This window comes from Orycteropus afer, unplaced genomic scaffold, assembly GCF_000298275.1.
Source record: "Orycteropus afer afer isolate SDZICR_OR568_19922 unplaced genomic scaffold, OryAfe1.0 scaffold00254, whole genome shotgun sequence".
NCBI lineage: Eukaryota > Metazoa > Chordata > Mammalia > Tubulidentata > Orycteropodidae > Orycteropus > Orycteropus afer.
The window spans coordinates 3489740-3507776 of NW_006921841.1; positions in this window are offsets into that span (position 1 = coordinate 3489740).

The following is an 18037-nucleotide window of genomic DNA, read 5'->3' on the forward strand; positions in this document are numbered from 1 at the left end:
AGGAGGGGTCGCTATGAGTCAGGGCTGACTTGACGGCACATAACAACAACAACAACATCACTACGGAAGTAGATTGCCCAACCTTCCTTCCGAGGAGCGGCTGGTGGGTTTGAACTGCCAGCCTTCTGGTTAGCAGTCAAGTGCCTTAGGCACTATGCTATCAGGGCACAGAAAGCTCTTAAAATGAAATAGAAAAGATAAAATTAATTAATGAATATTTATCAAGTCATTGGTATAAGGAGGTTAGAGACCTCAGTTTGAATCCTGACATTGGCATTTCTTGGTTTGGCATCTTGATTAAGTTAATCAAGGTTTTTTAAGCTTTGACTTTCTTCTATAAAAAGTGGTGGATGACAGCAATTTGATTGGTTTGTTGTGGAGATTAAGTAAACTACCATATATAAAGCACTTAATTTTGGGCTTGATACATAATCAATAATTAAGAAATGCAAACTATTCCTATAGATAGATTCTTTTGACCTTCAGAACTTTGGTACCACATTTCAAGCTCTTTGGTGCTACAGGGTTACTTGTGTAGCAATCTTCTCCCACTTTACCTTTCAGTTAAACACTTCTTGACAAAAGCTTTGTCCTGGCCATTCTATCCAAAATAGGCCTTTTGTTTTTTCTTCTAAAGCATTAGTAATATTCTTTTCAAAAAAGTTTCTTTGGTTTTGTTAATCTATTTATTTTTTTAATTTAAATAATTAAGCTCTAATTTATGTACAGTAAAATCTATGCTTCTAGTGTGAAGTTCTGCAAGTTTTGACAAATGCTTACGGTTGTGTAGCTACCAAAATATAGAAAATACAGTCAAAATATAGAACACTTTTATCACTACCCAAAGTAACTTTATGCCCTTTTGTCAGCAACTCATCTCTGCAGCCCCAGCTGCTGGCAATCACTGATCTGTTCCCTGTCCTTATAGTTTTGTCCTTTCCAGAATGTCACATAGATAGAATCATACCGTATATACTCTTTTGAGTCTATCTTTTTTCACTAAATATAATGCATTTAAGACTCAGTCATAGAATAAATTGGGGGATTATCTAACCCCTTTAATTTTCTGGATAAGTTTGTGTAGAATTAGTACAATTAGGATTGAATTCACAAGTGGAGCCATATTGCCTGGAGAGTTATTTGTGTTAAAATTTGTAATTACAAATTTAATTTTTAAAGGGCTGCTCTCTGGTGGCATAGTGCCTAAGGCATTTGGCTGCTAACTGGAAGGCTGGCGGTTCAAACCCACCAGCCACTCCCCTGAAGGAAAATTGGGCAATCTATATTTGTAGAGATACCATCTCAGAAACCCAAGAAGTTGCTATGAGTCGAATAGACTCGACAGCAGTGAGTTTGGGTTTTTTTTTTTGTTGTTCAGGTTATCTAGATTTTGAATGAGCCTCAGTGGTAGCTTTTATCTTTCAAGGAATGTATCCATTTCATCCAAGTTGTCAAATTTATTGGCAAAAGATTGTTCATAATATTCCCTTATAATATTTTTAATGTCTTTAAGATCTGTATTGATAGCCCCTCTCATTCCTAATATTGGTAACTTGGTTCTTCTATTTTTAGAAAAACCAAAACCAAAGTCACTGCCATCTAGTCAATTCTGACTCATAACAACCCCCACTGGGTTTCCCAAGCAGTAAATCTTCATGAAGTAGATTGCCCCATCTTCCTTCTGCAGAGAGGCTGATGGATTTGAAACGCCAACCTTCTAGTTAGCAGTCAAATGCCTCAGGCACTGCGCCACCAGAGATCTAGAAATTATATTAATTTTAAAATAAATAAAAAACCCACACACACAAAAACTGAGCTTTGATTTCATTGTCTTTCTCTATAGTTTTTCTGCATTTTTTTTTTCTCTTCTTATTTATGCTCTTCTTGTTATTGTCATTATTCTACTTCCTTTGGGCTTAATTTCTGCTTTCTTTTCTAATTTCTTAAGGTAGAAATTTGCATCACTGATTTGAGCTCCTTTGTCTTTTTCTAATAATGGTGTTTAGTGCTCTGAAAACCAAACCAACCAAACCAAACTCACTGCTGTTGAGTTGGATTGGACTCATAGCGACCCCTCCTTGGGCTTCTGAGGCGGTATCACTACAGAAGTAGATTGCCCAACTTCCTTCCGAGGAGTGGCTGGCGGGCTTGAAACACCAGCCTTCTGGTTAGCAGTCATATGCCTTAGGCACTATGCCACCAGAGCTATAAAAGTTCCCTTTAAATACTGCTTTTTGATTGGATACATTGTGAATTTTACCTCGTTTATTGATTATATGTTTCTGTGTATATACAAAATATATATAATAATCTTGAGCTTTCTGGAAAAGTTATTTAGAAATACTTCGATCCTTTTGAGCCTTGCTTTTAATTTTTGGTAGGCAGGACCAAAGCAGCCTTTAGTCTAGGACTAGCTCTGTTACACAGCTGAAGCAATACCCTTTTGACTTCTCTTCTGATAACTTATGTATTATAAGATTTCCCCACTCTGGCTGGTAAGAATAGGGTTGTCTTGGCTCTGTGTGAGCTTTGGACATTGTTCTGCCCACTCTAACCTGATGGTTTATTTTCCGCCTCAGGTAGTTTCGTCACACATATATCAGTGCTCAGCTAAAGACTCCAATGGGACCCTCTGCAGATCTCCAGAGCTTTTTCTCTGTGCTGTTCTATCCTCTCTGGTACTCTGTCATGCAAACCTATTCTCTTTGACCTCCCCAGTCAACTCAGGCTTCTCCTGAATTCCCTTTCCCACCTTGAAGCCTGGAAACTCTTCAGACAGTAAACTAAAGTAATTCTGGAGCTCATTTAATTTGTTTCCCACATCTGAGGCATTACTGCTCTGCGCTGTTGGTTTTTCAGTATCTGAAAAACACTGTTTCATACTTTTTTCAATTTTTAATTGTTTAAGATGGCCTTCCATCTTAAATGTAATCCCTGTTACTCCATCTTGGTTTGAAGCAGAAGTACCCAAAACATTAATAACATTCCAATTTTTTTTTTGTATGTGTTTGTCTGCCTCCCACATTAGAATGTAAGCTCCCAAAGGGCAAGGATCCTGCCTGCATCACTTTCTACTGTAATAACCAGCACCCAGCATAATAGCTGACACACAGCAAAAACCGAACCAATATTTTCTGAATTAATTTTATGAAGTACATGAGCCATATGCCTTCACATTTTGTAGAGTTCTGCTAAAAAAAACTTAAAGAATGAATGTAAAAGTAACCACTTTTACTTTCTTTATTAATTTTATCTTTTCCGTCCTACAACTGGTCTTTTCCAAAGCTGCCAGTTTTATTTTTAACTTTTTATTTTGAGATAATTATAGATTCACAGAGGATTGCAATGAAGTATACAGGCAAGTCCCTTGCACCTTTCCCTCTGCCTACCCCAGTGTACATTCCTATACAAGTGCTTATGTGAAAATAACTTATTTCCCTGGGTTAATTGCTCGAGAGTGAAATTTCTGGCCATATGATAAGTCCATTTTTGGTTTTGACAGGAACTTCCAAACTATTTTCCAAAGTGGTTAAACAATTTTACATCCCTGCCACCAATGTAAGGAGCTCTGGTGGTGCAATGCCTAAGGCATGTGACTGCTAACCAGAAGGTTGGCTGTTCAAACCCACCAGCCACTCAGTGGAAGGAAGATGGGGCAATCTACATATGTAAAGATTTACAGCCTCAGAAACCCAGTGAGGGTTGCTATAAGTTGGAAGAGACTCCATTGCAGTGGAGTTTTTCACCACCAGTGTATGAGTGATTCAGTTTCTCTGCATCTTCATTTGCATTTGGTGTTACCATTACAGTTCATTTTATCCATTCTGATACATGTGTAGTGATAGCTTATTGTAGTTTTAATTTACATTTCTCTAAGGGTTAATGATGTTAAACTTCTTTTTAACTGTTTATTTCCCACTTATGTATCCTCTTTGCTGAAATATGTATGCATATATTTGGCCCGTTTTCTAATTGGATTTTTTTTAATGTTGAATTTTGAACAAAATTTGTATGTTCTAGATTCAAGGCCATTCCCAGATATGTAATATACAAATATTTTCTCCCAGTCTGTAATTTGTCTTTGCATTCTTTTAACAAAGTTTTTGCTGACTAACAGTTTTCAATTTTGAATTTTGATGAGACGCAATTTATCAGATATATTGGATAGGTTTTTATCTTGATGCCATCTTAAGGGAATGATGAGTACCTTAGAGGAGAGCCTCTGTCTTCTTAATCTTTGTACCTCAGTGCATAACAGTACAGAGGAGACATCATGCTGTTGGTGCTTAGTACAAGAACCCTTTGCCTAGTCTTAGGTTCATAGATTTTCTTCTATGCTTTTCTTTTTTTAAAATACAGTTTATCTAAGCTCCCATTTTCATCATTTTAATTTTCTGCTCCTGTGTCCAGTTAGGCCTTACATCTCTTTAATATTATCTAGATTGCTTAGAGTGGTTTTTACTTCCTTCAATTGCATTTATGACCTCTTGTTCAAAAACAAGTACTACCAGAGTCCTTTCATAAGAGAACATTTTTTAAAAGATCACAAATATCTTCTTCATTGGATGATTTTTCTTAAACCACAGGACTTAGTCCATGTCTTTGTCTGTTTTCAGCTTATTAAATGAAGTGATGTCTTTGGAGGGCCAAATTGAAAAGCTGGATTCACACCAGGACCTTGACCCTGATCAGAGGACAGACGTCGAGGTAAATTGGAGGCTTGGAAAAGATCATCTGGAAGGCTAGGGACTTTTGCCACCTCTCCCTGCTCCTTCTATTGCTTAATAGATAATAACAAGAATTAAGACCTGCTTTCTGTTGCAAAGAGGATACTCTCTGGTGGTCAATTCTGAGACCATTTCTCCCAAATACTACCACAGCCATTCTCTGATGACACAGAAAAAGCTAGACTTCTATTTTCCTAGAAATTTGGTCTAACAAGTATGATGAGTTTTTATCTTGATGCCATCTTGCAAGAATGATGAGTAAGTTAAAGGAGAGCTTCTGTCTTAATGTTTTTATCTCAGTGCATAATAGTACAGAGAAGACAGCAAGGAGATAAATATTTGTTGAGAACAATACTGTTAGAATGTTAGAGATATATTTGTGTCTGTCTTTGATATCTTCATGAAGAGTTCTTGTGACAGTTTTCATAATGTCCAAAGTTTTCCTCTTGTCTCTACCCCTTATATTTCCTAGAGACCCTTGTGGAAGAAAGGGTTCATTTCCCCCATTTTTTAAGAGTCACAGAATGTTGGAATTAAAAGGCAGGGATCAACTTTAAGTAGGAGTTGAACTTCAGAGTCCTTGTTGGTAGGTTTTCTACTTATTGTTGTGTCACTTCAGGTCTATGAAGAAAAGTCCCCATAAGGGAAAAGATCCATGTTTTTATTGAATGTATGTGTTTGTATTGAAATTCCTACCCACTGTTTTGGCTCAAGCTACAGAGGCTAAATTAAGTGAATATTAGAAGATGTAAAGGAGAGAGCTATCTCTTGTATTGGAAGATAGTAATGTTTACTTATACCCTTCATATAGTAAAAGCCATCTATAGATCAGCACAGATTTATCACCAAGAAACAAATTATTTTTAACTTTAACTGTAGTCGAACATTTTAAAATCACAATCCCATTTTATGCCAGCTAAAAAGAAAAGTCAAGAGCTTTTTCCCTATTCTTAGGCTTGGTAAATTACAGACTATAGAAAATGAGGATAGTGGCCAAGAAATATTCTCTCCAAAAGTCATCTGTACAACAGGAATGTGGATTTCAGCAGGAAGTCAGGATATGGTGAGATGAATGCCAAAAGAATGAGGAAAAACAGAGAGGAGTACAAAGGTGAATAAAGTGAGGTTAAAAAAAAAAAGTTGGGATAAGATGAAAGGGGTAGGCATCACCAATCTGTATGGAAATTCTCTATACAGATATATGCTGCTTTGTATACACATTAAAAAGACAAGCATAAGCTTGAAAACTAAAAATGGCCTGAAAATCAAATGAGGAGTGAATGGATGAAGAATCCTGGTGACTCAATGGTTAAGCGGTTGGCTGCTAACTGAAAGGTTAATGGTTCAAACCAACCCAGCTGTTCTGTGGGAAAATGACCTGATAATCTGCTTCTGTAAAGAGTATAGCCTTGGAAACCCTATGGGGTGGTTCTGCTGTGTCTCACAGGGTCATGATGAGTGAAAATTGACTCGACTGCACCTAACAACAACAATGAATTGATAAACTGTGCTATATTTATATTATGAAATACTACTCAGAAATAAAAGAAATAAACTACAGATTATGCAACAGTATGGATGAATCTCAAATGCACTATGTTAAGTAAAAGCAGACAGATTCAAAAGACTACATTATATCTGATCCTATTTATGTGACATTCTGGGAAAGGGGAAACTGTAAGAACTGAAAATAGATTAGCGCTTGCCAGGGAATAGTAGAGAAAGGGAGGAAGGGATTGACAAAGGGTACAAGGAACTTTTTCAGATGATGTAAATATATTCAAGATCTTACTTGTGGTGGTATGGTAATTATATAATAGTATGTATTTGTCAAAAATCATAGACTTTTAAAACTATAAAGTTCCTCAAGGAAAAACTAGGGGCAAATTTAGGGGCCCTAATATATGGCATAAATAGACTATCAAGCATAACCCAAAATGTACAAACAGCAGAAGATCAACTAGATGAATGGGAACTTCTCAAAATTAAATTTTTATGTGCTTCCAAAGAATTCTCCAAAAGGGTTAAAAGAGAACCTACAGATTGGGAAAAAATATTCAGCAATGACATACCTGGCAGGGGACTTGTCTCTAGAACTTATAGAAAACTCCAACACCTCAATAACAAAAAGACAAATAATCCAATTAAAAAATGGGTGGAAGACATGAATAGAACTTCACCAAAGAGGATATTCAAGCAGCCACAAACATATGAAGAAATACGATCATTAGCCATTGTTGTTGTTGTTGTTGTTGTTGTTATGTGCCGTCGAGTCGAACTCGACTCATAGGGACCCCTCCTTGGGTTTCCGAGGCAGTATCACTACAGAAGTAGGATTGCCCAAACTTCCTTCCGAGGAGTGGCCGGTGGGTTTGAACCGCCAGCCTGTCTGGTTAGGAGGCAAGTGCCTTAGGCACTATGCTAGCCATTGTTGTTGTTGTTGTTATTTGCCGTCGAGTCGGCCCCGATTCATAGCGACCCCTCCTTGGGTTTCCAAGGCAGTATCACTACGGAAGTAGGATTGCCCAACCTTCCTTCCGAGGAGTGGCTGGTGGGTTTGAACTGCCAGCTTTCTGGTTAGCAGTCAAGTGCCTTAGGCACTATGCTACCAGAGCTCCTATGCTAGCCATTAGAGAGATGCAAATCAAAACAAAAGTGAGATACCATCTTGCCCCACCATGAGTAGAAAAATTCAACAAGATAGAATATAACAAATGCTGGCAAGGATGTGGAGAGATTGTTGTTGTTGTTGTTATATGCCGCCGAGTTGGACCTGACTCATAGTGACCCTTCCTTGGGTTTCCGAGGCAGTATCACTATGGAAGTAGATTGACTCATTTTCCTTCTGAGGAGTGGCTGGTGGGTTTGAACTTTAGGCACTACACTACCAGAGATTAGGACACTCATACACTGCTGGTAGATCTGTAAAATGGTACAACCACTGTGGAAAGCAGTATGGCAATTCCTTAAAAAGTTGGAATTAGAAATACCATTTGACCCAGCAATCCCATTACTAGGTATATATCATAAAGAAGTGAGAGCCAGGACAAAAACAGATATATGCACACCCATGTTCATAGCAGCACTATTTACAATAGCCAAAAGTTTGGAACAAGCTAGGTGTCCATCAACTGAGGAATGGATAAACAAACTATGGTACATAGACACAATGGAATACTACACAACCCTAAACTATAACGTGGAATCTGCAAAACACTGCATAACGTGGATGAACTTGGAGGACATTATGCTGAGTGAAATAAGTCAACCACAGAAGGACAAATATTGTATTAGTCCATTATTGTAAAAAATCAAGGAAAGGTTTATCTATGGAAGGAAATTTTCTTTGTTGGTTATCAGGGGTGGGAGTGGAGGGGAGGGAACACAGTTAGATAGGTAGAGACAAGTATTGATTTGGGTGAAGAGAAGGGCAATGTACTAAATGTGAGTGATCAATATGGTGGCAGTGAGGAAGAGAAAGACATAGAGAGGTACATGGGAGGTATAGACAACAAAGATGAACCCTTTCACATATATAGTACTGCATTGTCAGTGATGGCAAACATGGCTATACAAGTGATAGATGGGTGGACAGGCTGAACTATTAGGTATGTCTATGAAGCGGGGAGTGTACCCAAGACCATGTATAGGGTTGGTAGACAATGATCCTACAAGTGTATTTGTATGTTCTGTAAGAATTCCCAGGTGTATAGTAGAGCTGACAAGGGACAAGTTTGTAGTTACTTCTTGGTCATAGCCAGCTACCCAGACGGACCAGGTAGTTGAAACTGTGGGCTCAGGACCATAGTCATGGGGGACATAAAGCTCAATTGGCATAACATACTACATAAAACATTGTTCCACCTCCTACTTTGGTGAGTAGTGACTGGGATCTTAAAAGCTTGCAAGCAGCCATCTAGATGCAACAATGGGTCTCTCCTTGTCCAGAGCAAAGAAGAATGAAGAAAACCAAAGATTCATGGAAACAATTAGTCCAAGCAACTGGTACACCATGCGATCCTCAGCCTACATGACTATGAGACCAGAAGAGCTAGATGGTGCCCAGCTACCACTGTCAACCACTCGGTGGGGGATCTATGTAGGAGATCCTGGATAGAGAGGGAGAACAATCATTTAGGAAAAAATAAATGTGGGGGTGGGTGGGACCAGGTTTGCTCGTCTGATAGAGCCTGATGGAACCACTGAGACTGTGGCCCCTAACTGCCCTTCAGGTCTGGAATTGAACCCATACCTGTGACTTCCAGACAAGCAAAGGACAGGCACATTTACCTGAGGTGGATACACTCCTTGGAGAGAACAATCATGGGAGAAAGAAGGGCTGTTTATGCACAGGGAGACAGCTCAGGGGGCAGGAGTGCATGGAGGGATGGACACAGGGAAGAGGAAGTGGGAGGGGAGCTGTTGCATTGGGGTAAAATTGTAGTCAGTGTCATGAGACAAAGTGTATGTGAACTGCTGTATGGAAAGTGAATTTGCTCTGTAAACTTTTACCCACATCCCAATAAAAAATAAAGAAAGAAGGAAATAAAGAAAAGGCACAGCTCTCCTCAGTGAGCATATAGGCTGAGGAGAAAGGCTGCTTAGATACATGTGCAATAATATTAATAGAAACCTTTAAATACAATTGTTGCAAAAGCAAAGATGGTAGGAAGAATTTTAGATTTACCCTGCTAAAGGGAAAAGTGAGGATTGTTTAAAAGAGATATAGGAATAGCAAATAAAACATGGGAAATTGCAAGGAGAAATAAATGCTAAGAAAGTTAGTTAAACTACTACCACTCTACTGTCAGTTTGTCATACTCTTGTAGCTTGTTTGTTGCTGTGATGTTGGGAGGTAGGCCAGTGGTATTTCAAATGGATGTGTTTCAGTGGAGCTTCCAGACAAAGACAGAATAGGAAGAAGGATGTACCCAGGCCCACTTCTGAAAAAATTGGCCACTGGAAAACCTTATAAATAACAGGGAAACATTGTCTGATATAGTGCCCCAAAATAATCCTCTCATGTTGGAAAGCACTCAGAATGAAAAGAAAAATCTGCAAACATCCATTAATAGTTGGTACATAGAATGTTCAGTCAATTCAGGAGTTAGTATATGATTGTATATGATCAAGAACTGATAATACTGAAGGATGAAGTCCAAGCTTCACTGAAGGAATTGGCAAACAATCAAATAAACAAAGACTCCAGAAATTGATAAAATTGATAGAATACTCATTGACATGTTTCAACAAATGGATGAAGCACTGGAGGTACTCACTCATTTATGCCAAGAAGTTTGAAAGACAGCTATCTGGCCAACCAACAGGAAGAGATCTATATTAGTGCCCATTGCAAAGAAAGGTGATCCAAAAGAATGTGGAAGTTATTGAAAAGCATCATTAATATCACATGCAAGTAAAATTTTGCTGAAGATAATTTAAAAACAGTTGCAGCAGTGCATTTGTGGAATTACCAGAAATTCAAGCTGGATTCAGAAGAGTATGTAGAGCAAGGGATATTGCTGATGTTAAATGGCTTTTGGCTGAAAGCAAAGAATACCAGAAAGATGTCTACCTGAGTTTTATTGAGTATGCAAAGGCATTCGACTGTGTGGATCATAACAAATTATGGATAACATTGTGAAGAACGGGAATTCTAGAACACTAATTGTACTCGTGAGTAACATGTACATAGACCATGAGGCTGTCATTTGAACAGAACAAGGGGATACTGAGTGGTTTAAAATCAGGAAGTTGTGCATCAGGGTTGCATCCATTCCCCATACTTCTTCAATCTATATGCTGAGAAAACAATTTAAGAAGCTGGACTATGTGAAAAAGAGAGCATTGCCTCAGGGATGGAGGAAGACTCTTTTAAAAACCTGTGATATGACTGGTATGTCATGCATTCCTCAGCCTATATGACTATGAGACCAGAAGAACTAGATGGTGCCCAGCTACCACTGTCAGCCACTCGAGAGGGGATCTATGTAGGAGATCCTGGATAGAGAGGGAGAACAATGTGGAACAAAACTCAAAATCATCTGGAAAAAAAAAGGGGACCAAGTTTACTGGTCCGATAGAACCTGGTAGAACCATTGAGACTGTGGCCCCTAGCTGCCCTTCAGGTCTGGAATTGAACCTATACCTGTGGCTTCCAGCCAAACGAAAAACAGGAATAAGAGTTAAACATTTACCTGAGGTAGATACACTCCTTGGAGAGAACAGTCATGGGAGAAAGAAGGGCTCTTTATGCACAGGGAGACAGTTCAGGGGGCAGGAGTGCATGGAGGGATAGACACAAGGAAGAGGTAGCTATCGGGAGGAAGTGGGAGGGGAGATGTTGCATTGGGGTAAATTGTAGTCAATGTCGTGAGACAACGTGTGTGTGAACTGCTGTATGGAAAGTGAATTTGCTCTGTAAACTTTCACCCAAATCACAATTAAAAAAAAGAAAAAACCTGCGATACGCTTGCTGAAAGTGAAGATGACTTGAAGGACTTACTGATGAAGATCAGAGACTACAGCCTTTAGTATGTATTGCACATATTACAATTATGGATTGCAACATAAAGAAAACAAAAATCCTCATAACTGGACCAATAAGCAACATCATGATAAATGGAGAAAATTTTGAAACTGTTTAGGATTTTACAGTACTTAGCTCCCCACTCAACAATCATGGAAACAGCAGTCAAGATATCAGATGTCATATTGCACTGGGAAAATCTGCAAAAGACCCCTTTAAAAGTGTTAAAGAGCAAAGATGTCACTTTGAAGACCAAAACGAGCCTGACCTAAGCCATGGTATTTCCAATAGCCTGATATGCATGTGAAAGCTGGGCAATGCATAAGGAAGGCCACAGAAGAATTGATGCCTTTGAATTGTGGTACTGGCAAAGAATATTGAATGTACCATGGACTGGTAGAAGAATGAACAAATCTGTCTTGGAGGATGTGCCATCAGAATGCTCCTTAGAAGTGAGAATGGCCAGACTTTGTCTCTCAAACTTTGGCCTTGTTGTCAGAAGGTAGTCAGTCCATGGAGAAAGATATCATTCTGGGTAAAGTAGAGGGTCAGGGAAAAAAGGGGACAACTTTTGACAAGATGGATTGACATGGTGGCTGCAACAGTGGGCTCAAGCATGGCAATGATTGTGAGGATGGCACAGGACCAGGCGGTATTTCCTGCTCTTGTACATAAGGTCTCCATGAGTTGATTGACTTGACAGCACCTAACGACAATAGAAGGAGCTCTGGTGGCACAGTGCCTAAGACATTTGACTGCTAACCAGAAGGTTGGCAGTTTAAACTTACTAGCTGCTCTGCAGAAGGAAGATGGGACAATCTGCTTCTGTAAAGATTTACCACCTTGGAAACCAAAGGGAGTCACTATGAGTTCGAATCAACACAGTGGCAGTGGGTTTGGTTTTTGGCTTTAGAACAACAATACAGTTAACTAACATCACATGAATTGGCTCATTTATTTGTCTTGAAGAAATGAAGTAACTCAGAAAGGCAAGAAGGGGGATGGAGGCAAAATTGTACTGATTCTTGAAATTATATTAATTATTTAAAAAGAGAGAGAAGAAAAGTATTTAAAAAATCTGTAACTTGAGGAAGGTGGCCTTTGGGCATTGCCTAATATTTAGCTCCCTCCCCAGAGAGCTTTCTGAAATCTTCATATGAACATCTAGACCTTCTGAGACTGACTCCCATCTGAATTATCTTTAATACAATTATTTTTGATATGTATTATGTAAAGATTTTACTATTTAAATAAAGTAGGACACCACAGAAAATGTAATTATCATATCACAACTCCTTTCTAAATAATTAAATCACAATTCATGGATTGATGATTAATTCTTCTTGTAAAAGAAAAGCATATACTATACATACTCCAATTCAACTATAAGCTACTTTAGGTTAGACCCTTATTACTTGTTTCCAAGTAGGACAAAGTCTAGCCCAAAGGCAGCCTTTATAGAATGTGGCTAATAGTATCTTATTGATTTGATTTAATGTTGATTTTGGAGGCCAGAAAATAAAACAGTATGGAAAACAAAAACAAAAACCCAGCTTCTATTAAATCTGAAACTCTTTTGATCATGAATGAATTTGCTCCTAACAATCAGCCTATTTCGCTTTGTTTCAATTCCACACATCATTCATTACAACTTAACAACTTACTCTCACCCTTTTATTTTTATAGGAAAAGATCATGGAAATTAAAAAGCAGTTAGGAGAAGTGGACAATAAATTTGTTCAGGTAATGATAAAATGGCTTTACCACTAAGGAATAAAAGCAATTCTTTAAAGAAATCTCAGATTTAGAAATTTTAGTGACTGGAAACTAAAATTATATGAAAAGTAGGCTCAGAATTTTAGATGTGGAAGGAAATTATTTTCATTTAGTTTATTCTCATTTTCAGACTCAAAAAGATGGAGTTGCCTACAATTTCCAAATGATTAGAACCAGTCTTGCTTTTGCTTCCCCGTGTGTCTACATATTTTTCCCATCTAACAAAAGTAGTTCTTCTTCTTTGGCATTAGTGATTGGTGTAAATTTGAATAATAGTGATTGGTGTAAATTTGAATAATAGTCATATTACCTGGTCTTACTTGTAGGTATGTGAATGTTATCCTATTACTGACAACACTGTACTTCATGATAGATCTTGAAAAGTTCTTTTTGATAATGAATGTGAAGCCATTCGTGTTCAATTTGTCATTTCCAGCATAGTAAAGTATATGACTAACAATGACTGAAGATTGGAATGTGAAAGTTGGAAACAAAGAAGGATCGGGAATTGGAAAATGTGGCCTTGGTAATAGAAACAATACTGGAGATCTCATGATAGAATTTTTCAAGACCAGTGTGATGTATTCATTCCAAATACTTTTTTTTTAACAACATAAACAACAACTATACATGTGGACCTGACCAGATAGAAAACACAGGAATAAAATAGAATATATCTATGTAAAGATATGATACAGAAGACAATATCATCAGTCAGAATATGGCCAATGGCTGACCATGGAATAGACCATCAATTATTCATATAGAAGTTCAAGTTGAAGCTGAAGAAAATTGGAACAGTCCATACGAGTCAAACTATGATTTTGAGTATATCCCACCAGGATTTAGAGACCACCTCAAGAAAAGATTGACACACTGAACACTAATGTCTGAAGACTAGATGAGTTGTGAGATGACATCAAGGACATCAGACATGAAGAAAGCAAAAGGTAATTAAAAGGACAGAAAAAGAAAGAAAAACCTAAGTTGGATGTCAGAAGAGACCCTGAAACTTGCTTTTGAATAAAGAGTAGCTAGAGCAAATGGGAGCTCTGGTAGCATAGTGGCTAAAAGCACTTGACTGCTAACCAGAAGGCTGGCGGTTCAAACCCACCAGCCACTCCTCGGAAGGAAGGTTGGGCAATCCTACTTCCGTAGTGATACTGCCTCGGAAACCCAAGGAGGGGTCGCTATGAGTCGGGGCCGACTCGACGGCACATAACAACAACAACAACAGAGCAAATGGAGGAAATAATGAAGTAAAAGAACTGATCAGAAGACTTCAAATGGCAGCTTAAGAAGACAAAGTAAAGTATTATAATGAAATGTGCAAAGACCTGGATTTAGAAAAACAGAAAGGAAGAACACTCATGTCATTTCCTCAAGCTGAAAGAACTGAAGAAAAATTACAGGCCTTGAGTTCTATGGGCAAAATAGTTAATGATGCAGGAAGCAACAAAAGAAGATAGAAGTAATACACAGTGACAGGGTCACTGTACCAAAAACAATTGGTCAATGTTCAGCCTTTTCAGGAGGTAGCATATGATCAAGAACTCATGGTACTGAAGGAAGAAGTCCAAACTGCACTGAAGACACTGGGGAAAAACTAGGCTGCAGGAATTGATGAAATACCAACTGAAGTGTTTCAATAAACCGGTGCAGTGCTGGAGGTGCCCATTGATCTATGCTATGTAATTTGGAAGAAAACTACCTGGCCAACTTAGTGGAAGTGATCCATATTTGTGCCCATCCAAAGAAAGGTTATCCAACAGAATGCAAGAATGATCAAACAATATTATAACTGTCATGTGCAAGTAAAATTTTGCTGAAGATAATTCAAAAACAGTTGCAGCAGTACATTGACAGGGAACTGCTAGAAGTTCAAGTCAGGATCAAAACAGAACATAGAACAAGGGATATCTTTGGTGATTTCAGATGGATCTTGGCAAAAAGTGGAGAATATCAGAAAAAGATGGTTACCTGTATTTTATTGACTATGCAAGTGCATTCAATTGTGAAGATCATAACAAATTATGAACAACATTGTTAAGAAAGGGAATTCCAGAACATTTAATTGTGCTCATGTGGAATCTGTACATAGATCAAGAGGTAGTTGTTTAAACAGAACAAGGAGATCCTACATGGCTTAAAATCAGGAAGGTTGTGTGTTGTGTCCTTTCACCATTCTTACACAATCTGTATGCCGAGCAAATAATCCTAGAGGTTAGACTATGTGAAGAAGAACATAGTATCAAGATTGGAGGAAGATCCACTTGCCACTTGCTGTTTTCACTTAGCATTTTTGCTTTAACAGTTTTCTGTGATATTAGATGTAATTTTAACTTTTTATTTTCACTGTTATATGGTACAGCATTTGATATTTGGATATATTAAACTTATTTTGTTGGACATTTGGGAATTTTAAATCAATTAAAACCGTATAAACTATGCCTAGAAATCTGTATCTGTGATTACTTTTGGAAATACTTCAAGAATCAGTTTCTAAAAATGATGTCACTAAAACCCATCTTTTTTCAACCCCAGTACACAGTTCTTGCTACTATAGTTCTTTTTTTCAAGATACCTTGCAAGTCTATTGTGGGATGATTCATTTGGAATCTTTAAAAGTATCATTTACTCCTGAGGTATGTGCATTTGGCACTTCGAAGGGGGGATATGCTTTGCTTTCAGCCAGTGTTTTGTTCTTACTGAAAGAAACCAGCTGAAGCCATGTTATCTCTACTTGATAACCTAAAGGAGACATGGGATAGAAAAGAGAAACCAGAGCCCTTTTGCAGATAGCTCTTTTGCTAAGCCACAGGGGCTGAATACTCAAATTGACATAATGAGAGATTACACTTATAAATGTTAAAATATTTAAAAGGAATACTGTTTTCTTATGTTCTCTGAAATATACTATGGGCCTATGGCTCTGACTCATGGTAGAAGGATTTTAAAGAGCAAGGAAGGAGCAATGAATACAAAGAAAGATGATTCATAATTAGCTGCTATTATGTAGATGCTTCCAAAGTATTGAATTTTATTAATCTTTTGACATGTCTCCTTGCAACTTATCATGATTATACTATGAATTAATCTAAGAGGAAGGATTTTGCTGAGAAAAGTAAATTTTCAAATAAGTGGTGTCAAAATGACTTTGAGTTTATTGTATAATCCAAAAAAATATAGTATTCATTTTACCTAGAATTCTGAATGTCTTTTCAGGCAGATGCTTGTATTGGAGCTCATGAATTAAAGGAGAAATGCACTGCAATTGCAGAGATAAGATTTTAGTTGTATATAAGTTCAAACAATAATAAAATAAAATGATTTATATTTAAATACAGGGACGACAATTCTTTCCCTAGATGTTGAGGGGCCTTTATATACTGGTCTCTTTCCAGCCTTATCACCTACTTCTTCCATTCCTGGCCCTCTGCTTTGGGCCAACAGAACATCTCAAAATTCTGGTATACTCCTGAGCTCTTATAACCCTATGCTTCTACCTTTCATTCCTCCGTCTGGGACTTATTCTCCATGTCTACATATTATCCATTCCTCAAGGCTCAATTCAAATATCATCTCCTCCTCCAGATCTCCTCTAATCTCCCCAAGCCACGAAAATGATTCTATTTCTGAACTCTTCCCACAAGATTTTATAACTGATATAAATGAGGATGAGTGAATGAAACAATAAATGAATGCATTAACCTGTCACCTGCTCAGAGGTACCTAATTATCTCAGCTATCTAGAGTAGACACCCCACCACCAATGTAATATCTAATGTTATCTATGTGTAGTCATTTATAGCTTGTCCCACAGCCTCCACAAAAGCACACATAATACAATGCACATTCCTTGTCTGTTTTGTTAACCACTGCATCCTAGAACATTGCCTAATAGGTAGTAGTCACTCAATAAATATGTTTTGCATAAATGAACAAACTGAAGAGATGAATTCACTACAAGGATAATCATCTTCCTATATAAATAATTAAGCTACTAATGATTAGCAAGTCAGTTACATTTAATTTTCTACCACGGTGTTATCTTACTTTGTGAATGTGTAAGTCTCTCTCTCTCAAGCACGTATGCATCTGCCAATGACTTCCTCACATGATTTACACAGAATGGGTACGTACTGTGGGCCCCTGTGGGCTTGCAGAGGAAAAGCACTCTGCATTGTCTACAATAAGGATGGCAGACATCTAGAATCTTTGACATTTAAAAATAGTTGATTGCTCTTTTCTTCAAACTTTTGCAAGGATATAACTAGGATGAATAGAAACCTGAGGAAGTACCAAATGGAAGAATGGAAAACAGACTCTCTCAGTCCTGGAGAAATGGAGCCACTGCTTTCTCAGTCTCTACCACCCCCTTTAAAGGAAAACTCTCCTCCTTGCGGTAAAGTGTGGTAAGTCAGAGAAGGGAGGCATTGTAGCCTGGACAGACCCCAAAGCATATCAACTACACAGTAAGGTTGAACTTCTTCAAGTGTTGACTAAAAATCTGTTTTACATTATTTTGTAAATTATCTATTCACATTCTTTAAAGTTCTCTCTTTTTTTTTTTTTTAACTGAAGTTATAGTATTTTTAATTGTTTCAGATATAAATCTATAGTTATATAGATTAAGGTTAAGCATTTGACTGCTAGCTGAAAGGTTGGCAGTGCGAACCTACCCAGTGGCTCCTTCTATGAAGATTAAAGCCTGAAAAAACCTCTATGGGGCGGTTGTGTTCTGTCACATGGGATCTCTATGAGTCAAAATCTACTCAATGGCACCTAACAACAACGCTATATGTTGCTTTAGATGTATAAGGTAGACATATGGGGGGCATCAAGGTCAATTGGCACAATATAGTCCACAAAGACAATGTTCTAAATCCTACTTTGGTGAGTTACGACTGAAGTCTTAAAAGCTTGTGAACGTCCAGCGATTTTTTTTTTTTTTTTTTCTGTTTTGCTTTCTTTTTCCCGGTGATTACTTTGCTTGTATTTGTCC